This window comes from Lissotriton helveticus, chromosome 9 (assembly GCF_964261635.1).
Source record: "Lissotriton helveticus chromosome 9, aLisHel1.1, whole genome shotgun sequence".
NCBI lineage: Eukaryota > Metazoa > Chordata > Amphibia > Caudata > Salamandridae > Lissotriton > Lissotriton helveticus.
In genome coordinates this window covers 283,037,490-283,058,160 of record NC_136070.1, presented here as the reverse complement: position 1 = coordinate 283,058,160, position 20,671 = coordinate 283,037,490, and the positions used below count along the sequence as shown (strand labels likewise).

Here is a 20,671-nt window from a genome sequence, read left to right as displayed (position 1 = left end):
GTACAGTTGCCTGACCTGAGATACGTTTTTTGTTCTTTTTATAAATCACAACTGCAGTGGGAGGAAGACAGTTGTATGGTACAGATTTCACAATGACAGCAGTCCCAAACCATACCCCAGTCTTGGAAAGGATTGTTATTGTTCTTTTGTGGAATTTGGCATAATCTGGCTGAAAAATCAGACCTCTTCACGGTAACTTGTCCAACGAGTCAGCAGGTTGTATAGTCCCCAATTTAAAATAAGCAGTCTTTTCCAGTTGTCTGTCTCAAAGTCAGCAGGTCGTACAGTTGTTTGTCTGATAACTGCTGACCCAACAATCACCTACTGGAGGACTTTGCATTCTGATATTGCAGCAGCCTCCACAGATGCCCTCCACCTATCTGAAGAGTCCACAGTTAGCACAAGGGCCCGTCTGGGGGATCAGCCGTCACTACAGCTGCCCCTTCACGCGGTGCAGATCTATCTGAGCAACCATGGCTAGTGGAGTCGCTGTAATTGTCACCAGTCAGTCAGCACAATCCCTGGTCTAAGGAAAAAGCAGTCAGCACAGTTGTAGGGCCAGTGTGTCAGCAGTCTTCAGAGAAGCCTGGGAGATGGACCCCCCATTAATGGTACTATTCAGCCCGCTGTTGAGCAATCTGTAAAACCTTCTGACGCCTGTGTAGTTACAAACCCAGTGCGGCAGCGAGATGCGAATCGGCCAGTGAAGCGTCCTTCTGATGGATCTGCAGCTAATGAAATGTCCAGCTTGATGCATCAAGCATTAGTGAAGTGTTCACCCAGGCGGAACAGTATTTAGTGAGTAACACGTCCTGACTGATCAGTACTTAGCAGCAGTCCTCTCTCATCAAGCTGCCCATCCTGAAATGTACTCCCTTGGGCTCCGCGTTCAGAGACGTGCGGGTCCGCATTATAGACCTCCAAATCCTTAATGTGGCGTAGTTCAGGAATATTCCCTTTAGTGGATGCAAAGAACACGCCTCTAAAGGGCAATTTAGCATTCGAGGACTGGTCCCTAATCGCAAGAACTGCTTTAGTGCTTCCTATGTTTTGACTGTCGATGAACACTTAAGGAATCGTTCAGCAGTCTCTGTATCAGGCTCTGAGACTTGAGTAATGTGCAGTTGCTCCTTGCAGTGGCCATGGTTCATTACCCCTTGGCATGGGACTCCAGGAATGCCTCTCCATCAATGCATCACTGTAGTTTGGAATTAGATATCTAACAGTTGCTCCCCTCCTGCCCAACATCTTGACTATACAGCTGTGCATGGGGGTGCTCCAGATTAAAGTAGGTCGCCAGCCCCGACAGCCAAGGAGCAGTGGATCATTTGTTTTGTTTTGAGTGTGATTGTGTTAAAGTACAATGCATTATAATAACTTAGTGGAAAAGATGTATTCATAAAGCATCGTGCAAAAACCACACTCCACGTTGTTGTATTAGCTATAAAGACCGTTTATTGGGATATGGTTGGAAACATTTTATTGAACTTTATTCAAATTAACGATGTCTCAAACTTATGAATCTGAACATACAACCTAACAGTTCCATTTTTCCCTCACCATTCACAACTCACCTGCTTTCAATTCCAAAGTAAGCCCATATCCTTTGCATCATTCTTCCCCCTTTCACTCACTGACCTCGTTCCATATACCCAGACACTCCCTCACTTGACCTACAAGCATCATCCATTGAAGATCCTACCCTTGCTCGTTGCATCCTGCACACCGCCTTCAGTCTCCTGTGCTCCCTTCCTCTCCCCCGAGGGGTGGATATGCCCACATGTGACTCACCACCCCCCAAAATACCGCCTATGCCCTGTAACCTGCCCTAAATTGGCAACACGCTGTAAACAGATCACCACCCAAAAGCCTCCTACAACATGTAGGGTGGGAGAGTGGACCTCGTAAACTTTCACTCCCTTTGGTGCTCGGTGTCCGGAAGAGGCCGGATACGCCCATCCTGGCGCCTATATAGCTCTAACACAAACCTGTCCCTTTCCCCTAACTAACCTAGCCCACCCTGTGCTGTGCTGAGTACGGAGCACCCCGGGGGAAGACTGGCCTGTGACCTTCACTTCTCCCGGTGGCCGAAATTCATGCATTTAACTTGTGTCCTAGGTGGTGTACTAATGTAGTGGAAGAAGTTGTGAAGTTATATGTATTAAGGATCGAGTAGTTGCAGGGAGCGCTATACCTGTTCTCCCAGATGGTATAAAGACAGTGCATCAGTTTGTGTAGCTGGCCATTACCCTCATTTGAGAAGTACCAGATGCCCAAAGAGGAGAAATCTACAGGTATTGGTACCTAGTAAAGAACTTGAATGTTCATTTTGAATTTCTGTTCGTAGGTGATCGTCACGATGTTGAGTATCGTAACACTTTGCACAAAGACTTGTTGGTCATTGAATGGGTTACTGTACCGACAAACCACATTCCTGAGGAGAGGATGTAGCCCAACGGCTAGGGCTTTCAACCTCAAATCTGGGGAACCGGGTTCCAGTCTTGGCAAAGACGCTCAACATCTGTGATTCTGGGCAAATCAGTTGATCTCCCGTGCCTAACAAAAATTAATGTGTCCTCGTGTAACGCAACAGGTGCTCATGTAAAGCGCTCTGATACCTGATTTCGGGTCAAGTTCGCACTGTATATAAATACACATTTCCTTCACTTGACTGACTGTCCATCTCTTTGAACAGGATCAGAGTGCGTTCTGTGATGGAAAACTTAACTGTTTGGAAACTCAATCCTAGAATACGGAAAACAATTACCTACAATTTGCACTGTCTAAATAACAGAAAAAAACCAATAATGATTTACTTACATATGCAGGTGTCCCCTTTAGAACTGGTGCCCCCTTTAGAACTGGTGGCCCCTCGTTCAGGAGTGATGCAGAGGCTGCAGCTTGGAGCTTTTAAATTAATCTAATTATCTGTGGAAAGTATAGGCTACAATTGGAAAGTGCAAGGGTGATTCCGTGTACCTGGATTTATACATTATTATAGTTTTTAATTTAAAGAAGCTTTATTAAAATAATTTCAGTTAGAGGTACACCATAAGAAACATGTCAATAGTGAGATCTATACAGAAATATGTAATAGAAACCTACGGAGAATAGACACAAAGATACTGCACTGCATAACTGTTGAACCAATAAACGGAGCTATACTAAAAATAACTTCTAAACAAAGCAATTTTGTTCTGTGATAGTCATGAACGAAAATTGAAGTCCGTCTGCAGTTAAGGTTTCTAGTGTTTGTTAATGTTAATTAAATTAGATGCATTGCCAGGTTACAGAATTGGGGATGGCTGTAGTTGCTGCAGTTTAATTTTGGTGGATGTTTGTAGTTGCTGCAGCTTAATTTTGGTGAATGTTTGTAGTTGCAGCAGTTTAATGTTGGTGGATGTGATGTTTGTAGTTGCTGTAGCTTAATTTTGGTGAATGTTTGTAGTTGCTGCAGTTTAATGTTGGTGGATGTTTGTAGTTGCTGCAGTTTAATGTTGGTGGATGTTTGTAGTTGCTGCAGTTAAATGTTGGTGGATGTTTGTAGTTGCTGTAGCTTAATTTTGGTGGCTGTTTGAACGTTGCTGCTGTTTAATTTTGGTGGATGTTTGTAGTTGCTGCAGTTTTTGGTAGATGTTTGCAGTTGCTGCAGTTTAATTTTGGTGGATGTTTGTAGTTGCTGCAGTTTAATGTTATTGTTGCTTTATTCCTGGAGTTTATATAAGGCTTACAGTTCCTATTTTGCGATGCTGAGAATGCAAACAGTCCTATTCTATTTGTCCTAAAGCACAAAGTAGGCGAAAAGTAGATCTTTCAGTGGTTAGCATGCATGTCTAAAGTAATTTTAAATGTGAATTTGTTAGCTATTGGATGTGGACCCAGGAGACCTGGGCAGTGGTTTGCAGCTTGACCACGTTGTGTTGTCTTTGTCAGAATAGTGCATGCACGTCTGCCTCTGTTCCCTAATTTTCAAACAATAGACGTAGACGTGGATTAAAGACCAGTTTTTGCCCATCACATTGTCATACTGAACTTTTATTTAGGGTACAGCAGTTTGGGAGAGGTGGTCAGTTACGGGCTCAGTAGTGCTCATGTCCTGACATTCCAAATGGATGAGGCACTTGGAGATGGCTCATGTTGTGCAGCTGTGAATTAATGCTTCTTCCATATTGTCTGCTGGCACATAATGAAAGTCGCAGTGGGAGACAGCTGTTGCTCTTGTCTCCCCTACAATGCTTCCGATACACCCAACTGGGGACACCTCCATCAGTCATGGCTTCTTTCCTCTGGGGCTGCCTCGCCTTGGTAGTCATGATTGAGCGCGTCGGTTGTGCTGCTCTACGGCCACCAGGTCCTCCCTCTGCCACTTAGTGGGTAAAGACCTCCTCTGCATTCCCGGGATGACCTGCAGAATTGGGGGGTGAGGGGGCACCACAGTGAAACAGCTTTGCTGCATTTTAAGCCTGGCTTGATAGTGCAGCTGTGTTTTTCCTGTTGTTACCAGGTCCTTAAAATCCACACAGAGTTGGCTTTGGCTCCATGAGGAGAGTCATCCCTCTCTCACCTCGCGCTATTGGCTTGTTCGATGTATCATCCCACCTCCTATGGAGTGCTTGTGTGACACTGCATGGGGCGGTATTTTACCACACTATATCATCACACCTTAAATTATATATAGTAGAAGCATTGTATACATAACGCACCTGTTATGTGTTTTAACTGCAGAAGGATTTTAATGCATTAGTCAGAATCAGAATGCAAGCCAGACTTTTTGGCTTTGCTAGTGTTTATTGCCCTTTGTGTCAGTTGAACATCTACTTCCTGGAAACTGATCAGAGACTATGACTGCATTCACAGAGTGATTCAGATTATTCATCTTGACCCTTGTACACAAAAGAGTAAAAGTGTGCAAACACGTTGCCAGGCGCAGATCCACGCTAGAGTGTACATGGCCACTAGAAATAGTAACATATAGACGTAAACTCACAACAGTGGCCACGAAGAAAAGGGAGGTCACTAGCAGTTAACAGCAAGCTCTTGATGTCAAGGATAAATGATGGGCCTCCAGATTGCTTGACCTGTCCTTATTCAGGATAATGCTTACATTGGGTAGCCATTGAAGCCTGGTCTTGGCACACACCATAACCCCGTGACGGAGAAGAATGGCGTTAGGGAGCCGGAGCTAGCTCTGGGGAGGCGAAGCCATATTTTTGTGCATGCAGCCTTGCTCTCCATGAGGAGGCACCTGCTTCGGAAACGTTCATGCTGAGAATGTCAGCCTACCAAAGTAATGGGTGTTCAACTGAAGCATTGTTCCCAATGTATGCCCTTTGTGGAAGATGATGTGCTTTTGTGTTGAGTTAGTCCGCTGTGGAACCCTAAGACTATATAACTAAGCCTAAGATTGTCATATTACTGCCTTCTGTGGTGCTAGAAAAAACGGTGAGGCTCAGGGTTGCTTGGTTCTTATGTCTGCCAAGACTGAAATATGTTAATGGTGGGATCAATGCAAGCAGTAAGACTATATAAACACGAGTGAAACATTTGTGACTGTAAAGTCCCTTAGCACAAAATACTTTTTTGATTATATATGTAGGACCTTTGTGTGTTTATCCTTCCCATGAGCAAAGACTTGTTCCACCTCTCCATCTCTGCCCACCTGATGCATCTGTATTGGCAACTTGAAGTGTATTGTGCAGTGTGTGTAATCTTAACCAACTTCGGGTGCAAAGGCTCCAAAGTCAGGCTGCCAGACTGCCTGGTGTGACGAGGCAAGACTACATTGCGCCAGTCTTGATGCAAAAAAGAAATGCAGCACGCCTTTTCCAGCTGTGCACCCAGGATCTGGAACAACATCCCTGTATCCATCAGAACCACCCCAACGCTGCTCCAATTTAGGAGGGAGTGGAAGACTCACCTCTTTAAAGAACACTACATCACAATGCATTTTAGACCTCTACAACCCGGCAACCTCGCATATCACTCATTAACTTTATGCTTGTCTTTGCCCCTGTACATCACTTCTCTGCCTTTTGACTAGGATTGCTGGGGCAATCACCCAAGAAACCCACAAAAACTCACTCCCCTTTACACGGTGGAACAGGCCTTATACTCCCCTTGTGCACACCTCATTACGCAAAAAGCGTTAGGTCGCATCAAACACTGATTTAGAAATGCATGGAACTCAAAGCTGTGGGTGAGGCCCCATTCCATGAATTTAATGAAAGCCCCTCAAACTGGCTTTCAGGAAGTTACCGAATGCTTCTGACAAAAGACACAAGTGCAGAGGGATGTGCTGTTGACTACTCCCTGAATCATGGCGAAGAGTTGTTTTTTTTTAAATGTGGGTGAAATTATTGAATCAAATCAACTTTGCAAATCACTTTGCCTCCGGGACGCAAGACAGGCGCATGTTTTGCACACAGTCCGCATAGGATACTCCTATCCTTATGGTCATAAGTACTCTTGGGACAATAAACAAGGCTGTATGGTCTAAAGGGCGCTTGAAATAAAAGATACTTGTGCAGAAGTGTCAAATATGTTTTTTATGCCCAAGGGATGAGGTGATGAATATCAGACTGTGTCCACCTTCACCTATGGAACTCTTTAATTCTACAATTTTTTAGGTCTCACCTACTAAGAGCTTTCAGTTTAAAGTATTGGTATTGTGGAAAATACGTGCAGAGTATGGGCAACCCCATTGCTGAGGATGATTGGTTGTTTTTCTTGTCAATCACATTTGCATGCCTCTTATTCATTGGCTTTCTTTCTTTCCTATTCCTGTGTTGTCAGTAACCTGGTGTTTGTTAGCAGAGAACGGCCCGGGACCAGGGTTCGATTCCCGACGTGGCAGGGTCGTGGACCAGGGTCAGCGGACTCGATAATTCTCGCCTCGGTGCCTACTCTAGTCAGAAACCACACTCGGCAACTCTGGGCATCAGCTTGCCTCATCTTCACAACGGCCCCCCCAGACCGCCGGGGATGCTTGGTCGCACCTTAGAGATACCCATCAGGGACCATCTCTCAGGGTGAGCCAGGACGGGTTCCCCAGCGGTCGAAGCGTGGAGATACTCCTCCGGGAGTCGATTCCTAGCGCTATATAAACCCGCAATTAAATTAAATTAAATTAAATTGTTTGTTTACAGAGCTTTATATAGCGCGAACTTAACCCGGTATCGGGTATCAGAGCACTTTACATAGCACGTTACATGAGGACACATTTATTTTTGTTAGACACAGGGAGAATAAGTGATTTGACCAGAATCCCAGGATGATCAGCGTCATTGCCGAGACTCGAACCCGGTTCCCCAGATTCGAGATCGACCGCCCTAGCCGTTAGGCCAACTCCTTTTCCCTGGTGCATATTTTCTTTACCGTTCTTTTGATTGGACAATTTGTATTTTTTCACCTCTCACATTCAGAGAACTACTTTTGTTTTTTTCTTTCAGCACTTTATGGGAATGCGCGTGTTTTATTGCGCTCACCCTAGTATGCTGTTACTCACCCACCACAATCTCTTTAGCCCCACTCACTGTTCCCCCTCCCCGCATTGAGCTATCTCAGCTGTTGCTCCTTAGTTGCTTACCTGCTGCTCCTGTTTTTATTGTGAAATGCAATGTTTTTTAAACATTTTGAGAGAGCCTGGCAACTGCAGTTTGTTGATTTTGCTCATGTTCATATTATTATTATTATTATTATTATTATTAATCTACCTCTTCAAAATTGGTATCTACCATCTTGGAACCTGAAATAATAAAATTAACAAAATGGCAACAGTGTCACTCAGTATGTGTGTGCATGCTGGGTGACCATATTATCACGCTAGGGTGCCGTGAAGTCATGGTAGATACATAAATGCGCCATTTCTCTTTTATTCTTTTGCCGATGCTGCAGAGCCAGTGTTTGCTCACAATGCCATTCTTTCAGTTATGTGTTGCACGCCGTTGTACAAATCATTTTAATAATTCAATAAATAAAATTTAATTACTCATTTATTCCAATATAGAATGTTATTTCTCAGCTGGGGCATAAAAGTAGAGAAAGAGAGGAATTCTCCAAGAGAATTTAGTAGAGACTTAAATAGAAGTAACTGGAGTCGTTAGTGGTAACTCTTAACCCTGCTCATTCACTGGGCCACTATTTAGGTCGTACCTGGGCCGAACATGCGCTGGTCTGCGAGGCATGTTGTATTCAGTCTATTGGCTTGTTAACACACCCAGTGCTTCTGGTTGGTTGATTGGCCTGCCTTTCGAAATTCCTTTGCTGTGGTTAGTCAATAGTGTCCATCAGTCCTGCCTTTGGGTGGTTAATTCCCACCCAGGAGGCGTCACAAATTTTTATTTTAGTTGGCCATCTCTTGCCATCTGTTGCCTCCTCGCTTGCACCCCCTCTCTCCCATCATTGCTGCCGTGCTTCAACAAATAGGGGATTCTGTCTCACAGAAAAATACCATAGAACAATGTCTTGTTGTTTAAATGTTGCACATACGCCTTGTTTTTAATATGAACAACTTGGAATGCCCAAATGTACAATTTATTACAACTTTGTTATTCAGCGACTGCATGCGCTGCTGCTTCTGCATGCTAAAGCCAATGTTCAACTCTCCTGAAGTCGGCATGGCTGCTGTGCATCCATATTCCACAACTCCGGACCAGAGGGCGAAAGCCAAGGATACAACAAAAAATTGATTGCCTGACTCATAAGGCCTTACACTACAACACCCCACTTTATCACACACACAAACTTGTTCTATCGGTGGGCTTCAAGTCCACCAGAAGTACTAGCACCCTTTTGCTGAAGCCTCAGGAATTCCGTAAATCAAAAACTTATGATCGAGCTTTCCCAGGTATCGCCCCGAGAATTTGGAACTCCCTGCCCCCGGAAATCAGGACGATCCCTTCTACCATTAACTTAAAAAAAGAAGTTAAAGCACTTGTGATTAACAAATTTTTGTCTTAAATGCCCGTGCCTTATACGCACTTCAAAGATTTCGTCCTTCCCTGGTTTTTTACCTGTCTTTATTTTGATTTTACTTATATTGTATTGTTTTGATGCACTTTTGTTCTCTTTTTATGCTCAGTTTTCCCCCTGCCAATCCTTTAGGTCCTTGTACCATGCTTCATTTAGTTCTTGTTCTTTTATTCTCCATACCCTAGACTGTTTATATTTATGTATTCCATGCCGATATAGTGATTTCCCTGCCCTTGCACTCCTTACCACCCTTTTGTTTGATTGTTAGGTCTCCTTTCTCTTTTTCGCTCATCTGCAAAGCAATCTGATACCCTCTTGGGTCTTGTTTGCGCTATATAAAACCTTCAAAATAAATAAATACGGCACCCCCGGCACTCTCTGCTGCGTGTTACCGCTCTGCTCCAAGCGCTGTGGATTTTTAAATGCCTGTTTTTCCATTTACTTTGATTTTTATTTTAAGTAAACCTTGTTTTTAAAACAATTGCCCACATACTTGCATTTAAACTGGGTCCTCACCGCGATTTAGCGGGTCTTTTGTCTGCTCCTCGTCACCCTTGCCGCCATCTTAGGGGTTAGAAAGGGACGCTTGAGGCCAGTGCAGGTTAGCGCTCCAGCAGTCAGGTTGACTAGCCTGAGCCCTATATTAACGCAGGGATGCTAGCGCACGGCGCATGCGCACGGCGTGTGTGCCGCAGTAACGCCGGAGTCACGCCAGAGTCCAGCCCGTCTACGCCCGTCCGCGCTACGGACGAGCTGGACGAGGGGACGCCCAACGGTCTCGGGACCCATCCCAGGCGGTTTTCATAACCTCTTCAGGTTTTGTTAGATCTGAAACCTGGGCGATTACCCTGCCATCACACGTTTCCCCCTGAGGCGGTAATCGGCCTCCATCTGTGGATGCTGCAGGTCACACCGTATTGATGTTGGGCCCCCATGCGCATATACTAACCCAACCCCCCTGGCAGATCATCTTTCAGACACTACCAGAGAGCTTGGGTACCTGATCAATGCCAGATCGTTGATCAGGAATAATGTTTCGTTTAAGGATTTTGTGGAGGTATATAACCCCTCCTGGGTCTTTATAACGGAAACTTGGGCTAAAGAATCCTCGGGGCCGGACCTCGTCGAAGCGGTCCCAGATGGTTATACTTTGGTCAGGCTGGATAGAGTGGGACGTGTCGGTGGAGGGCTTGGCATCCTGCATAAGGACTCCTATTCGTGTCATACGACGCCCTTATCTGTTCCGGGTGAGGCTATTCAGGCTTTACATTTTTCCATCAACGCACCCCACTCCATCCCGTTTAAGTGGGTGCTTATTTATAGACCCCCTGGGCCTAGAGCGGATTTCACTCATCATCTGCTTACTATTCTGGAACCATATTTTGGATCCGAGTCAGTCACAGTTCTAGGAGACATGAATTTCCACTTGGAAAATCTCGAGGTAAATGACACCAAATGCCTCCTAGATACCTTATCGGCCTGTGGTTTGCAACAACTAGTCAAGGGTGCCACTCATCAGGCGGGCCATACCTTGGACGGAGTTTTCACAAATGATAGAAGGCTGTCAGTGGAAGCACCTTTGGCGCTCTCCTGGTCAGATCACTTCGCCGTCCCTCTGTTATTGGAGATGATCCCTACCAATAACATACCAAAGGGTCCCAGCAAAATGGAACTTAAGCGGAATCGGAGGAAGGTGACCAATGATTCTCTGGCACCTTTAACCTCTACCCTTCTAACTTTAAGAGATGAGGACATTGATTCCGCGGTGCAGAGGTTCGAAGATGTTACCTCCGCAGCGCTGGATGTGCTTGCACCTCTCTCTTTGCGCTACAATGCTAGAAAAAGGCCTTCGGCCCCTTGGTATGTTGAATCCCTAAGGCTTTTGAGACAAGCCTGTACAAGGCGGGAACGGTGTTGGAGATCTAGTGGGAGCATGCAGGATAGAGAATCTCATAAAACTCTTTTGAGGGAATACAGGACGGAGCTCATTAGAGTCAAACAAGAATACTTTTCAAATCTTACTGGTGCTCTTACTTCATCAAAAGAGCTCTTCAACATCGTCGACTCTTTAATTACCCTGAAGACTCCTGATCCTGTTACTAACTCACAGCAGCTGTGTGATAACATAGCTGAATTCTTTCAGGATAAAATCGACGATATTGTCGCGACTCTTGAGCTCCAAAGGATCTCTGTATCTCCACCTGTCCTTCTTGTTCCCCAGACCTCCCTCGATACTGAACCAGTCGGACATGCAAGTTCGAGCTCGCTGTCTACTTTTCCTCCACTTTCTTTACAGGAACTGGAAGTCCTGTTGAGTAAGACTAAATCTGGCTCGCCCCTCGATCCCTGTCCTCTCCATATTTTTAACCAATGCAAGGAGACCCTCTTGCCCCCGCTACTTCAAATAATGAACAAGGCCTTAAGCGAAGGTACTTTCCCTTCCCAATGGAAGAAAGCGGTTGTGAAGCCGCTCTTGAAGAAGCCGTCATTGGACCCAGAAGTGCTGAAAAACTTCCGCCCCATTTCGCTGCTCCCAGCCCCCGCTAAGATGCTGGAAATCCACCTACACCAGCACCTTTCTTCCTTTCTGGAGACCGCCGGTCTCTTGGATCACTCGCAGCATGGCTTCCGGAGGGGTCATAGCACGGAATCCGCCCTTACCGTGGTGCTTGATAACATCTGCACCACGGTTGATAGGGGCGGAAGTACGTTGCTGATCCTTCTGGATCTCACAGCTGCTTTTGATACCCTGTCTCCCCTCGTCTTAACATCTCGTCTAAGGGAGATAGGGGTGGAGGGGCAGGCGTTAAGCTTGTTAGCCTCCTTCCTGGACCGGAGGGAACAGAGAGTGAAGCTGGGAGAGTTTCTATCTCCATCCCTGCTGCTGAATTGGGGGGTCCCACAGGGGTCGGCGTCAAGCCCGACCCTGTTTAACATCTATGTGACCCCCCTGGCCAGGCTTATTAGATCTTTTGGGATGGAGGTAGTATCCTACGCCGATGATACGCAGATCCTACTGTCTCTCGCCGAGTCTGTCAGCTCCTCTGCCTCCAAGTTTAGACTCTGCATGGAGGCAATCGCCCTCTGGATGATTAACAATTCACTGCGGCTAAATGGCGAAAAGACAGAGATCCTCGTATTCGGCGAGAAGGATGACATCTGGTCGGCGGAATGGTGGCCGGAATCTCTGGGGACCTGCCCGGCTCCAACGCGGGCAGCACGAAATCTGGGGGTCATGATTGATCCCTCCCTTGACATGGCTCTTCAAGTAAGGCGGACCATATCTACCTGCTGGGGCATCATTGCAATCTTGCGCAAAATCAAATACTATCTATCTGTGCAAGCTCGAAAACAGACGGTCGTGGCCTTGATAACATCTAGGCTCGACTATTGCAATGCCTTGTATGCCGGGGCCAATAAAGGTCTGCTGCGAGGTCTCCAATCGGTGCAAAACGCAGCGGCGAAGTTTGTCCTGGATCTCCCAAAAAGGTCGTCTGCGACCGCTGCCAGGAAATCCCTACACTGGCTCCCAATTGAGGCTAGGATCTCATTTAAAGTGCTATGCCTGGCATACGGTGCGTTAAACAAGAAGGAGACCGGAGACATAAAAAACCTCCTCTCCTTGTACTCACCTGAAAGGAACCTCCGCTCCTCGTCGAAACTGCTCCTCACTGTACCTCGGGTGCGCAGAGCCAAATGGGGAGGCAGAGCTTTTTCTAACCTGGCCCCAAGATGGTGGAATATGGTTCCCCTGGAGATCAGGAGCCTACCTTCAATGCCTTCTTTCAGAAGGGCGTTAAAAACTTGGCTCTTTGGCAGAGCATATCCTTAGCCTTGGGTTTTAGCCTTTGTCTCTTTTCTGATTTTCTTTGTAGGCGCCTTGATGCCTTTGGGCAAAGTTGCGCGTTTATAAATTTATTTTCAATTCAATTCAATTCAGATAGAAGCCTAAAAGAAAAACAGGAAAATGCTGTTGTGAATGCATCCATGCCATGACGCTGTGAACAAGTGCTGCTTTTTTAATGCTAACCAATGCTTCCATTTCTAACCGCTCGAAAGAAAACCACAAGTAAACATATTGGCATTACAACGCCAATAGCTCAAAATCTCCCAAATGTGAGAACTATTGCATTGCAAATGCTTGTTTACTTGGGAAGGGACACTTGAATGCATCCCCATCAGTGAAGCCTACTATCTGCATGTCTAGGATCTTGATAAAATGGAGATGTAGTTTAGTGAAGCTTGACATGCGTATTAGACTGTGTTAACTCAGCCAAGTGTAGTCATGCCCTCGGAGCACAGACATGGCCGGCAGCTGTAGTCTTGTGAAGGTCATGCTGATCAGGAGGGGCTCTCAGTGCGTATGCTATAGATGTAATCACATCAGTGGGGAGGGGGGGGCATGTGCGTAAGGGCAATAGCCGAAGATGAGATAAACATCACCGAGGAGGCGTCTCCTGTGGTTGTGTGGCCAGTTTTTGGAATGGGGAGGTCACCAACAGATTGGAGTGAGTCGGGCTATTGATAGGAAGTGGCTGTTAAGGCAATAGTACAACATTTCCATATAAAGCACAGTGTGTCAGGAAAATAAAATGTACTCTAATTTGTTTAGAACACAACATTTATATTTATTAACTTCATCTCCAATTTCCCACCCAATCGAAACTTCAAAGCAACAAATATATAAAGAATCACACTTTTTCAAATGATTTCCCTGCTTCCAACATAACATAGCGTGTATTTGTAAAGTGTACGGTCACCCAGAAGGACCTATTGGCGCTGAATGACAGATGTTTATTGTTATGTATCTCAATGGTACTCATGTTATCGACCTCAGAAAGATGAAATGCTGAGTGTACCCGCCGGGATTCGAACTTGTCACCTTTAGGGCAAACACAGGACTCTACAGTAGACACATTAATCCACTAAGCCACCAGACCCAGCCACACCCCTGTGACATGTAGACTGTAATTTAAAATCCAGACTACCTGGAGCTAGCAGTACAGGCTGGAAGGCCAACAGTAATTTCCAAAGCTCGCATGGTATAGTCATGAATTCGGCGTTGGTGCAGTAACTGAAGACACTGGTGAGGCAGTGGCATTTGTTCTCGTTTATCAGGGGTTTTTAATCCGCTGCATGCCTACAATAGACCACTGTAATATTTAATTTTAGTGGTGGAGAAAGAGCAACTACGGGTAATGCTAGCCAATGATAAAAGTCCCGAAGGGCACCTTGGGAGACTAGAGTGGGATGTGGTACCTTGACCCCAGCCAGTGATTCTGTAATGACAGGGATGAAATAAACAAATGTTAATTTAATAGGAAACATAATCCAATGATCCTCTGCTCTGTGATTTAGTATGCATAAAAGAAGTGACCTTGGTGGCGCCTTTCATATCAAGATTCCCTCAGTACATGCAGCTTTATCTGTTGATCGGTACCTTCATTTGTGGATTAGCTGCACTAACAGATAGCCTATCATGCTCTGCCTCATGCAAAATGATGTGCCAGGTGGAATTAATGTGGAGGCAAAGCTACCATGAAGAGCCCCATGTCTGCTATCTTGCGTAGATGTGTCCATAACCATTCATGGTTCTAATCAAATGACGTAATTCAAAACCTTTCCCTTGTTTTTTCCAAATTAAAAAAAACTATTCACCATGATTCAGGAGATTGCCCTCATCACGTACACCTCTGTGCTCGTGTCCACTATCAGATGTTCTGCAAAACAAAATGTCATGGCCAAAGTTCTAGAAATCCACCTGGACACTGAACTACTCCTGATATTTTCAGTCATAAAGTTGACACCGTTTTTTGACCTCTTACAATCACTCTTCAAACTCTCCACAAGATGTTTGTCAGTCATTCTTCAGACTCTACACAAGATGAATGTAAGTCATTTTTCAGACTCTCCACAGTATGCATGTAAGTCATTCTTCAGACTCCCTACCAGATGTTTGTTTGTCATTCTTCAGAATCCTTACAATATGTTTGTAAGTCATTTTTCAGACTCCCTTCAAGATGTTTGTAAGTCATTCGTCAGACTCCCTTCAAGATGTTTGTAAGTCATTCTTCAGACTCCCTACAAGATGTTTGTAAGTCATTCTTCGGACTCCCTTCAAGATGTTTGTAAGTCATTCTTCAGACTCCCTTCAAGATGTTTGTAAGTCATTCGTCAGACTCCCTTTAAATGTTTGTAAGTCATTCTTCAGACTCCCTTCAAGATGTTTGTAAGTCATTCGTCATTCGTCAGACTCCATTTAAAAGTTTGTAAGTCATTCTTCAGACTCCCTTCAAGATGTTTGTAAGTCATTCTTCAGACTCCCCACAAGATGTTTGTAAGTCATTCGTCAGACTCCCTTTAAATGTTTGTAAGTCATTCTTCAGACTCCCTTCAAGATGTTTGTAAGTCATTCTTCAGACTCCCTACAAGATGTTTGTAAGTCATTCTTCGGACTCCCTTCAAGATGTTTGTAAGTCATTCTTCAGACTCCCTTCAAGATGTTTGTAAGTCATTCGTCAGACTCCCTTCAAGATGTTTGTAAGTCATTCTTCAGACTCCCTTCAAGATGTTTGTAAGTCATTCGTCATTCGTCAGACTCCATTTAGATGTTTGTAAGTCATTCTTCAGACTCCCTTCAAGATGTTTGTAAGTCATTCTTCAGACTCCCCACAAGATGTTAGCCCGAATAAGCTCATCACAGTGATTGCTATTAATATTACACCAGCTCTTATCTTTATGGTAAATTAGCTTTGAATTCTTTATTTATTTTTTGAGTCTTTATATAGTGCAGACGTTGCCCCCAGTGTCAGAGCACTTAACAAATAAGAGAGTTTACATTAAACAACAGCATTTTGTTGGATTGACTCTCTCCTGTGAAAATGATGTCTAGACTTTTGACCCCTCTGAACCTGCAATCTTTCGGGAGATCTCCAATCATCAATTCTTATCAAAATATGCCTCTGTAAGTGCATACTTAACAACTATTTACTTTATTTTTATTTATGGAGTTTTTTTTAGCGTTGGCGTGACCCATCAGGTTATCAGAGCACTGTACATGCTGATCAGATCATATGAACAGGAAGCAATAAAAATGCAAATACAATATGCAAATTGTCCTAGGAGATTCAGTGGACCAGGGTAGACCAATAAGCAAGTAGCCAGGCTGAGTGACTTTAATAGCACTCCTGAAGAAAACTGTTAATCAGAAGCATTTTTACTTCTCTTTTGATGGCAGAAGTAGAGGGGTTTGTCCTGGTTTCAGGTGGCAAAGTGTTCCAGATTCTTGGGGCTTGACCAGAGCAGGAGCGGTTGTAAGTTTTCTTTTTATTAAACTTCTGTGGTTGGAGAAACTGGGACAATGACATACTGAGGGATCAGCTGCTGGGGGTCCACAAAGCAGGCTTCTGTTCCATTGTGAGAACAGGGTGCAATGAACTTCAAAGAGCAGCTTATGTTTGTAGTACTGCAGTCACTACCCCAGTTCATCTCTCCGAAATGTTTATCTCCGCCAGTGACACTTTTCTCCTCTCTGGTGTCAGAGCATTAGGTATACACTGTCTATTTCTTCTGGTTTTGTTCTTTTGTAGCATCTCAGTCTTAGGATGGATCACTGTTGGCTCACTGTATATTAATCTGGTGTCCAGTGGTCCACAAGGTATTATGCCTCTCCCCCATACTTCTTAATGTTGTAGATCTGGTCACTGGGATTGTTCATAGAATCCCTTGACCCCTTGAAAAGGCACCTCCCGCAATTTGAGGAGGGGTGCCCTCAGTCGCGCAACAGGCGGGAATCCCGTGACTTCATCAGGAGGCGCAAAGAAGCCTCTGGACTATTAAAGTCAGCACGCCACGGTAAACTTCCTCTTTGTCCCTTTGCTTCACGCTCGCTCTGCTGTGGACCAGGATCAGCTGGCGTGCATGGATGCCCTGGGTTGAACCAGTGGGGGCTGTTGCAAGGTGGGGCCTGTTGGCACACTGCGCAACGCAGATCTCATGTGTGCTGGGCGTTCTTGGAATGTGAAATATGATATTTGACTTGTGTATCCATCTTCCCACTTGCTCTTGATATCCATGAAATGAATGTTTTATTGGTGTAGATCTGCCCTTTTAACGGGCTTTGCTTAGAAGCAATTTTTAAGTGTTGATATGGATAAAATGGCTTCGCCGTGGAAACCACACACTGGCTCTAATCTCTGTTTTTTTGAGCATTGCAGTGAGAAAGTATGGGGCGAGTTGCACGTGTGCCCATACTATTACCTGTGCTAACGCCACCCAAGAAACTTGGCTCTCACCATCCATAAACTTGGAGCTCACCAAGTTGCTTATGCATAACTGTAGTTCATAGTTGACTGCAAGCGATTTGACTTAAAAAATGCAGCATTAAAATAGAACCGGTTCGCTTTGGTGGCGCTAAGCATCATCCATTGCTCGGATCTTTCTGGTGTGACTTTGAGCGTGGTGCCATCTTCGGTCTCGGCAATCAAAAATATGGAATTTCATCTAAATAGAGGCCTGACAATAGTTCCCTAAATCAACTCGGAATTGAACTCCTGCATTTCTGAACTCTGGTTTCTTAAACACATTCTACATCCAGTTGAACCCTCCCTTAAACATACAAGCATCAACACTGTCCTCAAGTTCAGACTATGTGAGTGCGCCTCTTTGGGCATGCCAGCATTCCTGTGTACCGCCACAGCTGATTCAGAACTAAGCAGCACATCTGGTTGCAGAACTGTGAATGCGCTCTCACGTCTCCTATGCGTTGTCTGCTCTCAGTTGCTACCCCATCCGCAAGAGAGCGAAGCTTAAACTCACATGTTCTCTCTTCTTATTTACCTCTTTGTACCCCGGTGCAGTCGCTGCGACCCTCTGCTCTCAGGCGGCTTTCTCGATGCATATATGTAGTAAAAAAAGGGGACTGTACTTTTTTATACTTTTAGTCATTTTGTGTCACTCTGTTTGTGGGCAGATTCAGAACCACCACATTTCCCACCGTGAAAAACAACCGGGGGCCTATCAGCAAAGAGACCTGTCTGTGTATAATCCACAACAGGTGTTTTTTTACGCACAATAAAGTTGGTACCCTCAAAGATTATCGTGTAACATGCACGTGTGTACGTATTGCTAAACATTTTACAAACACGTTCCAAACCAATTCTTACCCAGGAAATAAATGGCCACCAATATGTTTTTCCAGACAAGGGCAGGAGCAAAACGTTTTCCGCGATTACAGTGGGCTGGAAAAATGTCACTTGGTGTGGAAGAATAGTTCCAATTCAATAAAAAAAAAAAAGTTCCAAGATGACGCAGTTGGAAATGCATGGTATACATCTAAACGTTTTACAAGCATAAACCTCTACATCTGTGGCTGCCGATCGTTCCAGATGTGCTGTTAGAAAACCTCGTGAAATCTGAAAATGTTGAAAACCGCGCCCATGCAAAAGTCTGACCGTTGTGGGTGCAGATTTCAGAATATATCTGAAAATGGTGCCATTGATTGTTTGATTAATAATCACTTGAATCCATACTCCTTTTAAAATTGCACTAGAAAAATGAGTACAGAGAAGCCCCTTGCAGTGCACATGCGTTCTGTAAAATAACTAACAGGTAGCACTGACTACCACATATGTGGAAACACTTCAACACAAAAAATAAGCTGCCCCAACAGGTAAGTAGTGGCTCTAATAGAGTCCCAGTTTTATCTCATCAGTCCTGAGCCCACTCATACATCCGAAACAGATAGGTGAAATAGAGAAACTTCATGTTTATTTGATTTTTACATATATAAATTTAAACATTAGTTTAGAGAGTAATTACATTAACATAATAAATAATCAATTCATTCAATCCAGATCTCACACATCCCTTCAGTCAGTCGTATCCAGTTCACACATACTCACATGTTCTTTTTTTTGCAGAGTTTTATATAGCGCGAACTAGACCCGAACCGAATCAGGTATCAGAGCGCTTTACATATCACCAGTTACGTTACATGACACACGTTCATTTTAGGCACGGAGATTAAGTGATTTGCCCAGAATCACAGGAGGTTTTGGCGTCGTTTACCTAGACTCGAACCCAGATCCCCAGGTCCGAAGTCGAGCGCCCTAGCCCTTAGGCCAACTCCTCTTCTCCATTCATCCAAGTCACATCACACTTCGGTTGCCAGTTGTTAAAGATGAGTCCAGTCCCGTGGAGTCTCGACGGAGCGTAGAGACTCGGATAGCAAAGTTGCGGGACAGTCTTGAGATGCCAATGCGCGTTTCGGTGTTCGTCCGGATCTTGGGCCACACCTTCATCAGGGCACAGACAAACGGGGGGGGGATTTTTTGGAGAGACAACAGCGCAATCTGCAACAATTCAAAATTCAAAATTTATATATTTCATCTTGTTTATCGTTTTCCCATACGAGTCAGTGTCATAATCAATACAGAATCCATATTACTCATCAAGTATATCTGGTCATGAGTAGTGGGCTTAAGACTGGAAAATAATAATACTTTCAAAAACGTTCAGAAAACAGCGGAACCCGGAAGCTTGACGTTTTTAATACAGAAAATAAGAGAAAGACAAACTTGGACAATATAACGCTACAGAAATAGGTGTATACAAAAACCATAAATAATGTGGATTCTGTAGAGCTGAAAGGCCCTGCTTTGTCTAACACATTGTGCCTGAGTAAAGTTTTCTGCCTACGTAGAAATTACAGAGCCCCACGCAACTACGCCTATTGGAGCTCTCCCTAGCGAGAGAAACTAGGGCTGCGAGCGTATTTTACTGGAACTTTACCTGTTGGCAGAATACTTGTTGAACAGTGATTTTAGGAGCCAGAAAGATCGAAATTTGACTTTTAATCGGGGGGCTTTTAAATTGACTTTTTAAATGGGAAATTAATTCAGGTACACTGACATTTCTCCACACGCTTCAATTCCTTTTCCCTGCCTCGCCCAGCCGTTTTCTGTGAATCGGTGTTGGCGGCGGTGGGCGCCATTTTAGGTGGGGCTGGGGGTGCGCTCTAGTCGCGCCGGCCTCCCACCCTCCTCACCCCCTATACAATGTGCATTACGGCCAGACGGCGCAGCGGGCTGGCGCAGCGGGCGTGCCGGGTGCGCGCCAAAGCCGCGCCTAAGCCAAGCCCGTCTGCGCCCGTCCGCGACCGGACACGGCCCAGGGCCACGACCCCTGGTCCTGACAGTCGAATCACATGGAGCAGGAGTGATTTAGTAAGTCTTTCCTTCTATGCATGTATTCTTGGCCACCACAGTGTAGGGGTCGGGGAGAACGAAGGGTGTAGACACTGCCAATTCCGTTTCAACACAGTGTTAGCAGACTCCAGGGCTAGCTGCTCCTTGCTGTCTTGCTGTCTGATCAATGTGAGGTCGCTTAGCTGTCACAAGCACGATGTATACGATCTTCTTACGGATAAACAACCAGATTTGTTATTCATCACAGAAACTTGGTTGGATGCCAACTCTGATCCCGATATTATTCAGGCATTACCAGCTGATTACCAGATGGTGCGTCTGGATAGACATGAAGGCAGAGGGGGAGGAATAGCGATTGGCTTTAAACAGCAATGGGCCTGTAAACTGGAACCAACTCATCTGGCGGGATGCGAGGCGGGTGTCTTCACCATAAAGATCGATGGGAGCACGACTGTAAAGGGACTCTTAATCTATCGCCCACCAGGACCTATGTC

At 44.9% G+C, this 20,671-nt stretch overlaps 1 protein-coding gene across 2 annotated transcripts in view; it reads left to right on the top strand.

The window, feature by feature from the left end:
- The window catches only part of CEP128 (centrosomal protein 128), a 704,507-nt gene that overhangs the window by 573,075 nt on the left and 110,761 nt on the right, over positions 1 to 20,671 (top strand). The gene's annotated exons all lie outside the window — the stretch shown is intronic.